This window comes from Cervus elaphus, chromosome 5 (genome assembly GCF_910594005.1).
Source record: "Cervus elaphus chromosome 5, mCerEla1.1, whole genome shotgun sequence".
In the NCBI taxonomy this organism is placed as follows: Eukaryota; Metazoa; Chordata; class Mammalia; order Artiodactyla; family Cervidae; genus Cervus; species Cervus elaphus.
In genome coordinates this window covers 54,515,565-54,528,512 of record NC_057819.1, presented here as the reverse complement: position 1 = coordinate 54,528,512, position 12,948 = coordinate 54,515,565, and the positions used below count along the sequence as shown (strand labels likewise).

The following is a 12,948-nucleotide window of genomic DNA, read 5'->3' as shown; positions in this document are numbered from 1 at the left end:
ATTGGAGCAAGCTCCAGGAGTTGGTGATGGACAGGGAAGCCCAGCGTGCTGCAGTCCATGGGGTCTCAAAACATTGGACACAACTGAGTGACTTAACTGTTAACTTTTTAACAAATAATTACCACTTTTATATTAAATCAAGGGAGATTGTTGGAACTGTGTATCTTTTGTTGTCATAAGTTTCACCTTATTGTGTTATGCAAACTCCCTCCCACTCCTCTTCCTCCTCCTTCTGCTCAAGTCATCCCTCACATTCCTTCCTTCCTTCCTCCCTTTTCTTTAGATACATTTTGAGACCTTCTATATCACAGGTACTCCAAATGGCAAGATAAATCATGCTAGGTTGTTAGATCCTAGAGCTCAGATTCTAGTGGTAGATAAAAATATGTTAATAAATAGTCACAAAATGTTGCGACAAGGATGTAGAAAGACAGGTGGAAGAAGTTAGGCTTTGCTAAAGACTTCAGCTCAGTATTTTAAATAAACTTATGATGGGAAAAAAAGGAAGACAGCGAGAGAAAATGGTGAGTTGAGGTCGATGGTGAAGCGTTCAGCACGGTGGGTGTTACAAAGTGCTTGTTCTGCCTGGGTTACTGTGCCCGGTGCTGGGGACCCAGAGGTGACCTGCCTACAGATGCAAGGGTTCCACAGCCTATTCCGGGCTCTTGAGATACCAATGACAGTGATTGTACATAGGAGGAAGTGGGAATCTGGGGGTCACAGTGGGATTTCCAGAAGTATTTCCTGAGAATTAAATATGAGTAGAAGGTAACAGTATGAAAAGGAGGATGAGGTGACCTTTCAGACAGGACACATTAGCTGACAATGGTAGTTGTGATGTGTGTCTGTGTTTATTAGTTTTTTCCTTGGTTTGTTTTAAAGGTGGCACAATTGACTATGTTTATTACTCCAAAAAGCATTTAAGGCTGAGAGGCTGAGAGGCAGTGACTGATAGAACAAGGCCCTTACAAAGAAGAGAAGATAATAAATTCCAGTAGGCATGCAGGGGATAAGTCCTGGGCAGAAGTGTGCTGCTGGGCTGAGAATGCAGAGAGGGTGTAAAAATGGATTTTACTTTTGTGAGGGTGGGTGGGGCTGGATGGCTTCTTTGTTCTTTATTTGAAATGGTTTTCTTCAGGTTTATTGAGCTATAACTGACATATAACACTGTATTAGTATAAGGTATACAGCAAAATGATTTTTTGCACATATATAATCACAAGAACTTAATGTCTATCACTTTACAGGACTATGATTTTCTTTTTTTAGGATGAAAATTTTGATACCCATTCTCATAGCACCCTTCAAACATACAGTTCTGTTTTGTTGTCTGTAGTCACCATATTGTATATTACCTCCCCAGGACTTAACTTTTCTCATAACTGGAAGTTTGCACCTTTTAGTCACCTTCACCCATTTTGTCCCCCTCCTCACTCCTGGCAACCACCAATCTACTCTCTGCTTCCATGAATCTGTTTTTTTTTTTTTTTTTTTAAGATTCTCAGTATAAGTGAGTTATACAATATTTGTATGCCCATTATGTGATTGATTTCACTTAATGTAATGCCCTCAGGACCCATCTATGTTGGTGCAAATGGCAGAATTTCCTTCCTTTTTTTTTTTTTAATTAGTAAATCCTTTATTTTGGTGACTATCAAAGGCATTCATCACTACCATGGATCTATTTTAGCTCAGAGGCAAGCTACTATCTGGTGAACTCCATTGTTATTAGACACTAAAAATAGGAAGAGACTGGAGGGTGTTGAGATTGGGATAAGGAGAGGACAGAAGTTCAGGGGACAACATGAGATGCTGCCCATCCTCATTGCTGGGAAATGAGTAGACAGAGCATCTCTGACCTAAATGCTGGCCTCGCCACAAAAGGTTTTCAGAAGAGGTCCCATAACAATCACTCACTGGACAAAAAAAAGGTCAAAGTTTCTAGAAGAGATATCAGGATATGAAAGACCAACTTGGGAACAGTATACACAGCACCACAGCAGAGCTGGATCATGGCAGCCCAGCTTCAGTTAAGACAGTGCTGTGGACACAGCGGTCTCTGGGAGCAGCGCTCACTTCCAGTTGCGCTGCTGTCCTATGGCGTGAAGATGTTGTACATGGTTTTCACATACATATCATCTGGCAGAGGCTGCTTCTCACTGCCAGGTTCAAGGAATTTATTGATTGCAGGGATATTGCTTATTTTCACCATGTACTCCTGAAGGTGAAGGAAGGCAGACAGAATATTAATGTTTTCTCTTCTAGAGCCAAAATGATCTGGAGTAGAATTATGTCTGCAAGGCTTAGCTGATTGCCAACAAAAAACCTTTGTCCATGACTCCATAAAACCTTTTCACACGCAGGAAACTATCCAATTATAGCTTCTGGGCTATGTTAACCACTTCCTTTTGCTGATCATCTGGTTTGAGGTAAGGATACATTTGATAAGCAGTTCCAGAAGATCCAGGGTCCCCTCTACATACATGTCAATCAGGGTTCTCTCCTTGAGGTCTTTGCCAAAGAGACGGTGCTAATCTGCTGTGTAGTGGAGGATGCTCTGGGTCTGCACCAGCTTCATCCCATCATTTTCAACCATTGGTACTTGTTAGAAGAGCAGATGGTTACCATCTTGCAACTTCTGCAACTGTTGTTTTGTTTCTAAAAATTCTTTGTCAGGGTGGAGAGGGAGGTGGGAGGGGGGATCGGGATGGGGAACACATGTAAATCCATGGCTGATTTATGTCAATGTATGACAAAAAACACTACAATATTGTAAAGTAATTAGCCTCCAACTAATAAAAATAAATGGAAAAAAAATAAAATAAAAATTCTTTGTCAAACTTGACTCCGTCAGCATCTTAAACCTGGATTCCATCTGGCCTTGTCTGTTTGGTTAGTGGAGCTTGGGTTTCATAGCCATCATGGCCCTTCAGGTTTTCTGGCTCCACTCGGAGTGACCAGAACTGCACAAAGGCACCCAGAGAGCAGTCTTCCTACTTCCTTTTTTGTGACTGTGGGTTGGTGTGTGTGTGTGTGTGTGTGTATGTGTATGCTTGTATGTATGTATGTACATCACATTTTCTTTATTCATGCATTTGTTGATGAACACTTAAGGTGTTTCCATATCTTACCTATTATAAATAGTACTGCAATGAACATGGTGGTGCAGATATCTCTTTGCAATAGAGAGTTTGTTTCCTTCTAATATATATCCAGAAGTGTAACCATCATATGGAGGTTCTATTTTTAATTTTTGGAGGAGCCTCCATACTGATTTCCATAGTGGCAGCACCAATTTACATTCCTACCAACAGTGCATACAGGTTCCCTTCTTCTCTGCATCCTCTCCACCACCTGTTATCTATTTTCTTTTTGATGACACCCATTCTAGAATGTGTGGGGTGTCTTTCATTGCGGCTTAGATTTCCTTTTCCCTGATGATTAGTGATGTTGAGCACCTTTTCATGTCTTCTTTGGAAAAATATCTGTTCAGCTCATCTGCTTGTTTTTTAATTATTTGCTTTGCTCTTTTCTGTTGAGTTGTACAAGTTATTTTTATATTTCAGACATTAACCTGGATGTCTTCTTTTATCATTAAAGCAGAATCATATGCAGAAGAGGGCAGAGAGGGCAGGCTGAGCAGAGTGGTGGAAGTTTCATATAGACACCAAACAAAGTGGTGGAAGTTAGTTTCTAGAACATTTGAGAAAAATTAGAAATTCCAGACCTTGTGAGGGCCAGCCAAGAGGGCCAACTTCAATAAAATATTATATAACAGTCAAACTTCTTATTGCTGTTCCTTGGAGACCACTTTCTATTAGAAAGATCCCTTTGTCTAAATGGGAAAAGAATTTGAAAAAGAATAGGTGCAAATATATGTAAAAAAAATAGAAATAAAATATGGAATCTTTTATTTTAAAAAATAGTACTGAAGTTATAACCACTTAACATTATTTTCAGATCTTTATCTAACTTTGAAAAGTTGAGTAAATCCAATGAAAATGTAGCTAATTGGAAATGCCTTTAGAGACTGTACTATTAAATGAATTGGAAACATAATTTTGTGTACCGCTTTTCTTGGTTAATTAGGTGTTAGAAAAGTTTCGGCACTGATTACAAGTCCAGTCAACTTCCTGAAATAATTTAACATTTTAAACAATTAATTTAATTGGGTTTCTGTGATAGCATACAAAAACACTCTGATCGTGTAGGTTAATTTAGGCTTGTACATAAGATTATAATAGCTCTATTTTTTAAAAATCTGATTTATTTAATTTCTGGCAGCGACTGTAGTTTTAACAATTACCTAACTTGAACAACTGCATTTAGTTTTTCATAATAAATATTTGGAAAGTAAGTTCATGTTAGTAAGTTACTCAAGTTCTAGTGAGATAATGCATGTAAAAAACCTTTCTTTTGGAGGTCAGGAGAGAGAATCTCTGTTAACTCAATCAATGTGAGAATGTCCTTTCTCTGTTCAACTTGTTTGTTGGAAAAATTAATGACATATGAATCTAGATAATAATTAGTCAATAAGGAAGAGATTGAAACTAAAATGATCATTGGCCAAAAATAAGTCTATTATTTGCTGAATTTTACTTATTAAATAATTGAGAGCTTTAAAGGTTTATTTTCCTGAAAAGTTAGTAGACAATTAAACCCTGAAGGAATAGGGGGATTTTTGTGACAGTCTGTGCAAAGAAATAGACTAATCTAGCATTCTCCATGTTTTAGCTGGTAAAGATGACATATTGCTTTTCTTTCTCTACATCTCTACAGCAGATGCTGCCAACAGCTGGGATTCCAAGATTAGTTTGTCCAAAATATTAAAGCATGTCATCCCACCAAAGTATTAAATTGACCCAGTTTTTGTGGCTTTCAGTAATTCTACTGTTCTCAGGAAATTGTGATTTAACACTGTTGGGTTTGGGGCTAAATCTGCCTACTCTCATTCAATAATTGTTAAAGAATAAAGATAAACTTCTGATCTTTTAGATTTGATCCATTCCAGCAAAATGTGAGACTAAGAAAACTTTATTATTTAGCCATATTCCTAACTCATTTTTTTAGCTGGACTACTTTTCTATATCAGGAAACATTTCAGCATCCAGATTAGCCAATTACTTTCCCTTCTTCCTGTCGTAAATGTAAATCAAATTTAACATTAGTTTCCATTCTTAAGCTAGGAGAACATTTACTATGCTTTATTATGGCAAAATGTGTTTATGTCACATAAGCATAATAGATGGTTCGCATTAATCCATAATAAGTGTTTGGTAATTTCATAGCATATAGAAACAATAGCACAAATTCACAGTAATACTTATTTCAGGTATTTTTTGGAATGAAGTCTCTATATAACCTGAAAAAGATGTGGTTTCTCTGCAACTCAAAATTCCCAAGGATTGAATTTTGGAGTAAGATTTACATCTTTCTGATATGTTCTTTACCAGATTTTCACAGTTTATTTTGTATTTCACCTTTCTCTAATGGTGTGTAGAACAAATATGAAGGTTTCAGTTTGACAGATGATTGATACAGCTATGTATATTGTCATTATTGGTGGCAGTGAGCATACCTGGTTGCAAAATACTGTTGATGACAAAACTGATCTAGCCAGATTCCTCATCTATGAACAATCTTCAGTGACTTGTAGTCTCAACTTCTCTTGCCAGTTTCTGTTCATCTTAGACCTTACCTCTAGGGAAAATAGTTGAGGTCATGCATAATGTTCCTATGAAAATTGATATTCCAAAGCATTTCTGTTCAGTTCTCTGACTGGCTAGAATTATGCTATGTGAAACCATTGACCTGATCTTAATAAGAAGGAAATTAATCATTCTCATTTTTTAAAGGTAATGATATCTTATAGGCAGCTAGATACTAATCTGTCTTTTTCTAAAGCAATACCTTATGACTAACCTAAAGTCAGTAAGATGTCTACTAAAATTTGGCCATTTACTTACAAATTTTACATTATATATACATTCAACTCCAAAGTATTTTGTATAATAAAGCATTATTCTTGCATCCCATGATCACACAGTCTCGTAAGCACTGAACTGTAGTCACTTGTTTATATGTCTATTTCTTCCATATATTCAACTTTATACGTTCCTTAAGGGCAAAGACAATGCCATGCTCACTTTTGTGTCCCCCTAGTTAGCAGAGCACTCGCTCATTAAAGGTACCCAATACTCATTTGTAGAATACATTAATGACTTTGAAATTTCCTCTCAAATTACTATTCTTGTGTTCCTTCATATTTGGAAACATGGAATAATTAAATTTAACTTAACTCAGCACCATGTCAGGTACCTTTTCCGCCATTAGAACTCAGGATTTTTTTTTTTTTTTTTGGAGGATTTTGTTTCTCTCTTCCAATTCAAAGTGTTAAATCCCTCTCTCCTTAGTGCATATTTCCCAGAGTCATAATCAACTCTCAACTATTCAAGCCATTTTCACATTTATCTCCAAGCATAGAAGTGGTAAAATTCAAGATGGACATAGAACATCAGAGATGACCAAAGTTAATAAAATGATGAGTGAAGGTCTCCAACAGCTTCCAGAAACCCAGTGGTGGTAATTTGCATTTTATTTGATTATTTGTGTGCTGATTGCAAAGGTTCTGGTTACACAGAAATAATTTCAGATATTTCCCAGCAAATATGAATTGAGAGCAGGTATTTTACCCTTGTCTCAGCTTTTTCTTTCTCCTTCCTAAGTCATGCCTAATAGGGTTGTCTAGTTTTGTTCATATTATTACAAGGAGGGGACATTGAAAGCATCCATTCTTCCCAACAGAAAAGACAGGGAGAATTAGACCAGTTGTTCCCTGCATAGCAATGGAAAGTGTTCCATCATCTGTTTTCTTGATGGATGGGAAACCTTCCTGAACTTCTCCAGTCCATTTCACCCGGGAGAGATGTACTCTGAAATCTTATCTGATATTAAAGTCCACAAAAGGTGATTAAGCAAAGTTCATGACTGTCCATTAAAATGCACAAATGTTCTATTAAAGAAAAGAAACCCCAAATGAGATCTTTATGGGCATGCATATTCATGAAATCCTACCAATTTCAAGAGTTTTCCACATGCAGTTAATACATTCACCTTCAGCCCCCTGTTTTATAGCACCTCATACAGTGTTTGATACAGACCAGTTCAATGTATTTTTCAGAATTGATGGAAGAAGTGAATGGATGGATTTGCTGACTAAGCAATTCGTCTTCCAACTCAAGCTCCTGTTTTTAACAGAGATATTTTATTTTTATTCATGTAAGAATTTCCTGTGGTTTTATATTGGGTACCATCATCTCCCTTGAATACTTTCCTGACTGTTACAATGCCTGGTTTGATGGTGTGCAGCTGAAACCCAATTACCAATTTAAAATTAAAAGCTTTAGTAAATCAGTTATTTTTAATTTATTATTAAACAAAAGCTTTATTTCATATTTCCATGGATTGGAATCTATAGCTTGATGTGACACATGTTAAGGTAAACTCATCCATTCAGAATATGAGCTTAATTCTAACTTCAATTTGAAGATACTTGTGATAATAGTTCTTATAGTTGTATCTTAATTTATTTTTACTTCTAAATAGCAGGCTATTAAGTTAATCAACAAATGGTAATTAAGCATCAATAATGTGCAGCAATGTTATGGATACTTGGGGGGAAACAAATGCAGTCCAAAAAAAAAATGGATTCTGACTTCAACAGCCATATCATCTAATTCAAGTAAATGGCCAGCACTCATAAAACAAGCAGAGATATTGAAAGATATTCTCAGAATGGAAGTGGTTATGTGACACACATTAAAAATGTCAAAAGAATTCAGAGAGAAGTTATATGAAGGTGGAAGAGGATGAAAAAATCATTTCTTTCTTCCTTTCTTCCTTCCTTGTTTCATTTATTCATTTATTCATTCTTTTATTTATCTAAAACCCCATGAATACTAGGGGCTTCCCAAGTGGTGCTAGTGGTAAAGAACCCACCAGCCAATGCAAGAGATTGTGGGTTCGATCCCTGGGTCATGAAGATTCCCTGGAGGATTGCATGGCAACCCCCTCCAGTATTCTAGCCTAGAGAATCCTATGGACAGAGAAGCCTGGCTGGCTACAGTCCATGGGTCACAAAGAGTCAGACACAACTGAAGCAACTTAGCATGCATGCACGATGAGTACTAGGACCTGAGAAGAAAAGGATCAATAAATAATAGTCACTTCCCTTGTAGAGTGCACTGTGTATTAGAAAGAAAAGATGCATTAAGCAGACAGAGAATATCAGGAACAGTTCTTGGATACATGGAACCTGAAAGGGTGCGAATTTGGATTGAGGGAAGGTAAAGGAGAAGGCCCTCGAAGCATAAAAAGCAGCATGTGTCAAGTTAGAAACACTAGTTCCTCCAGGGTTTCCGTCATATCTTTGATGTTCAGCACTCAGCAGGCAGGTAGCCTATGCCCAGAAAATATATGTTGAGCTAATTAGCAGCATGTTTCTAGGTCAACAAGGAGACTGACCTGAATGAAGTTTTCATTTTGAAAACTAAAGAGACATGTGTAGAGTTAGTATCTTGGTTGACCTAACTACAGAGGTGCCTCTAAGCTGAGAGAAGAGAAAATACTTGCTGCAGTACTCAGCCTGCTTTTGATCAAGGAGTGATGGCACAGGCGTGGTTATCAATGAAGATAAATGTGGCGCTCGTGTGTAGGCTTGATCATGTGAGAGCTAATCAATAGGTCTGGGCAAGATCCAAACCAGGGACTTTGGAAAGGTCACCTATTGGAGAAACAGTGACTGACCACCTGATTCACTTATGTAACGAGGCACTGAATTTTAGGGTAAGGCCAGCAGCATGTTCATGGGGAAACTGAGGTCAGGGATTATTGCATGAGTAGGTGGATGAAATTAAGCAGGAGGATGAATAAGGAGCAAAGGTTGGGGGCATCTCAATTCTGAAGGATGTCACATATCTGGCTGATTCTAGTGGACATGATATGTATGTCATGGGCGTGGTGTTTATATACATGTGTGTAGGTATGTGTGTATTATGTAGCTTGGGCCATGAATGTGCCATCTTGTACCATAGAGTATTATATGTGCAACTCCAGGATTCAGAAAGGAGAGTTATCAAGCTCTGGGATGAACACAGATTTGCAGTGTGGAGGAACCAGGCTTGTGGGGTGCAGATTACTCTCAGTCAACTCAAGGACAGACTGAAGCTTCTTTTTAAAGATAAGATCAGTCTTGTTAATTTACTAACTGGTTCTAATCAGAGTGCTCAGAAATTCATAGTGACCAGTGGCAAATTATGCATGGAGATAAAGATATAACAGGGTACCCTTATCAACTCTAGTTTAGCCTTTACATTCTTGCTGATCAGAAGTCATCCCTAGAAAAGTTAATCAGCTAAGGATTGCTGAATGAGTTTTTTTTTTTTTTTTTAAAGTTAACTGCTGATCCAAAGCAGTAAGAATCTCTCTTGAGCTCATAAATGTGTGACATGCTGAGTAAGCACCACATTCCCTACCCTCATGGTTCACTCTGCCAGGTGTAATAGCCCCCTGGCTACTCATGTCTACACCCTTCAAATGTGTGTATCCATTGGCTTTGACCTGCATGTTAGCTTAGGTCCTAACCCAGAAATAAATAAGAACCAAGATCAGAACCTGACTCAGAATGGAATAAATAGTATTGCTTGTTCCCCACTGACTTTTCCCCTCATTGCTGAGCAAAAGTTGAGAGCCACTTCACCTTCTAGAAGTTGGGTTTTCTGAAGGTGTTATTAAGGTCGAGGACAGCATTAAGCTCCATTTAATAAAGGTTAGACTTTAACCCACCAATGTCCAGTTACTCTCTTCAGTAGTAGGCTAATGACTGCTATTGGAGGGGGAGAAAAAGGAAGGCCCAGCCACCTACTTTTCTGATAGGTTGTCGTTGTGTGTATGTGTGTATGTGTTTCTAAACCTGTCACGTGGCTGAGGGGATAAACAAAATCTGGAGGAAGATCATATTTCTCTTGCCTGAAAATGGGGAGGGGGAAGGCTGGAAACATGAAGAACTCCAGCCAGGCTTCATGCTTCCACTGTCTTCTCCCTGCTAAGCGGGCGATCCTCTTCATGATTTTAGCGGGAAAGAAAGTGGAGTACGTCCCAGTCATACCAGCAATCTGAACTAAAAGAATCCCCCACATGGACTGGCCTCGTGAATAAAAAGTCACCAAAATGAGAATAGATTTTGGCTGGTTATTTTCCTCTGAGCATATGCTTTCTCAGAGACATGATGGAAAATGGCTTGTTTAGAAATCAGATACTCGAGGTACATCTTCAAAAATGTTTGCTACTCATTGTTAGCATCCTAGCTCCAAGATAATTATCTTGCTGGTAGTTAATAATATTTCTTAATTATCTTCTAACAAGTGAATTATCACCTTCCCTCCCTGTAGTCCACTCCCTGTTTCACATCCTAGGCCCACGAATGGATTTGGGGCCTTGTTGCTAACGTTGCCCTCTGTTAATATTTGCTACTTATGTCCTTTGACCCAGACTGATTGGTCCTTTAGTCAAGTGATTGTTACACTCCTAATTACGTGGTACTGTTGATTTCAGACTTCAGGGTACATGGGACCAGCCTGACCTTTTTGTAGAATCTTCTGTTAGTTCAGAATTTGCCACTGGGCTCATTTTAAAGCCTCAAATAACTGAAACCTAATCTTAGTTTTGTGAGGTGACACGCACGTATACCTAACCCTTCCTGGGCTCCCTCTCCCCGAAGCTTGTCCCCAGAGTTCTGGTGATTTCATGAAGAGGAATTCCTACTGGATACCAGAATTCTGTGGGAAATCATAAAAAATGAATTAAGTCTTTGGAATCAAATGGAATTTCTAGTCTACCTCTACCATTTTAATATTGGATGTTATTCAGTATCTCTTACCAGAAGTTTCCTCAGCTCTAAAATCTGAGTCAATAATATTGATATTATGTGGTGGTTTTTGAAGGTGAAATCAGCTAATGTTCATATATCAGGTGAATATAAATAGCAATCCTCAGTCTGCCTCTGGGTTGGTGTCCTCTCTCTTCCTCCCTCTTTCGCTCCCTCTCTGCCTTTCTTCCAGACCTTCTGCGATGTACTGAGGACACATGTCCCTCAGCTGTGTCCAGCTCGTTGCAACCCTTTGGACTATGGCCCATCAGGCTCCTCCATCAATGGGATTTTTCAGGCAAGAATACTGGAGTGGATGGCCATTTCCTTCTCCTCTCAGATAACTCCCAGTCTAGTATGAGGGACAGCAATGTAAATCAGTGACTTTAATTTCCTCTGTCGATGCCTTAGAAGAGAAGGAAGCAGTGTCCGGCAAAGCTCAGGGTTCTCTCACCACCGGCCTGGCAGGATCTGCTCTCCAAAAGATAAAGAACAGACTGAGTCTGCTCAGAGTCTGCTGCTGAATGTGCCTTCAGCAGAATATCTGACTGAGCATGAATCATGTATTAGTTACATAAGCACCTGCTCTGTTTCTTCCCCCCAAAACATCCTCCCAGTTTGTGTGCCCTCCACCCATTTAAGTGTTTTAAGACTGTTTGCCACATACAACACAACTGTTTGCTATATGATTGTTGATCTTAATCAATGAGCACACTTTAGTTTGTTCTTCATGCCAGTGAAGATCTCTGTACTGGCTGCAAAGGTGACTTTTTTCTCACAGCAGAGTTGTATAACCTGACATATCTATAAAGGAAGAAGAACAATGGCTAGGTGGAGAATGTAAAATCACCCTCTTATATACCCTTCTGTTCATGCTCTTCAAAGATGTGATTAAGAGTGTTGATCCATCCTTTATATGCCTTTGACATAAGAAAGATAGCATGCAATACTACTCATCTTTGATCAAAATGTAAAGTTTCTCTCATCATGAGTAACAGGAAGAGAGTTGACAGCCTGTCTCCTCTACAGAGCTAGTCTAAAAATTAAGAGAAATTCTGTCCTCCTTTTTCCCTCAGTAACAGAGTTTATCCACAGTATTAGCTGGAAAATTGCTTCATTTTTCAGCTTATAGTCTGAAAAATAAGGTTGATGGTGGTGATTAAGGCATATTCAGAATAGGGACTGTTTTGTTTGGTTATGGGCTTCCCTGGTCGCTGATAAAGCGACCTGGTAAAGTTTCCTGGTAAAGAATCCACCTGCAATGCAGGAGACCTGGTTCAATTCCTGGGTTGGGAAGATCCTTTGGAGAAGGGATAGGCTACCCACTCCAGTATTCTTGGGCTTCTCTTGTGGCTCGGTCAGTAAAGAATCTGCCCGCAACGTGGGTGACCTGGGTTCTATCCTTGGGTGGGGAAGATTCCCTGGAGGAGGGCATGGCTTCCCACTCCAGTATTCTTACCTGGAGAATCCCATGGACAAAGGAGCCTATAGTCCATGAGGTCACAAAAGAGTTGGATGGGACTGAGTGACTAAGCATAGCATTGCACAGCACAGTTTGGTTATATGATCTAGAATATAAACTCCTCACCAAATCTCAGTGAGTGATGTCACAAACTCAGCTTGCTTACATTTCTCCAGCAGTGCCTCCTGGAAGTGGTGAGCTTTTTAGGTCTCAAGATTTCCACTTCATTTTTTCAGGTACTAGGCAGAAGATGATGTAGTTTATGGATTTATCAGCTTCCATTAAAAGCAAAAGAAATGTGCTTTTAATTCTTGGGAGGAATGATCTGTGTTTAGAGAAAAATTTGCTATGATTGCTTGTGATTAACAGCATATTTTATACTTAAGATAGAAGGTTATGAAAAGCAAGTATGATTTATTTAGGAAAGAGGATAGGATGTGATTTTGCCAAATTGCAATAAATTTACCAAGAACTTTTGTAGAAACCATGTCATTGGGCTCCCACTGGAAAATCATCTCATTTCTGAGCACCTAAAAAGCTTATTGAAATTTCAACTTAGTGT

The 12,948-nt window shown here is 38.6% G+C and overlaps 1 protein-coding gene and 1 pseudogene across 4 annotated transcripts in view; one reads left to right on the top strand and one right to left on the bottom strand.

Moving 5' to 3' along the window:
* INPP4B (inositol polyphosphate-4-phosphatase type II B) overlaps positions 1 to 12,948 on the top strand; it is an 839,852-nt gene that overhangs the window by 710,592 nt on the left and 116,312 nt on the right. The gene's annotated exons all lie outside the window — the stretch shown is intronic.
* On the bottom strand, positions 1,850 to 2,923 carry LOC122694158 (annotated as a pseudogene).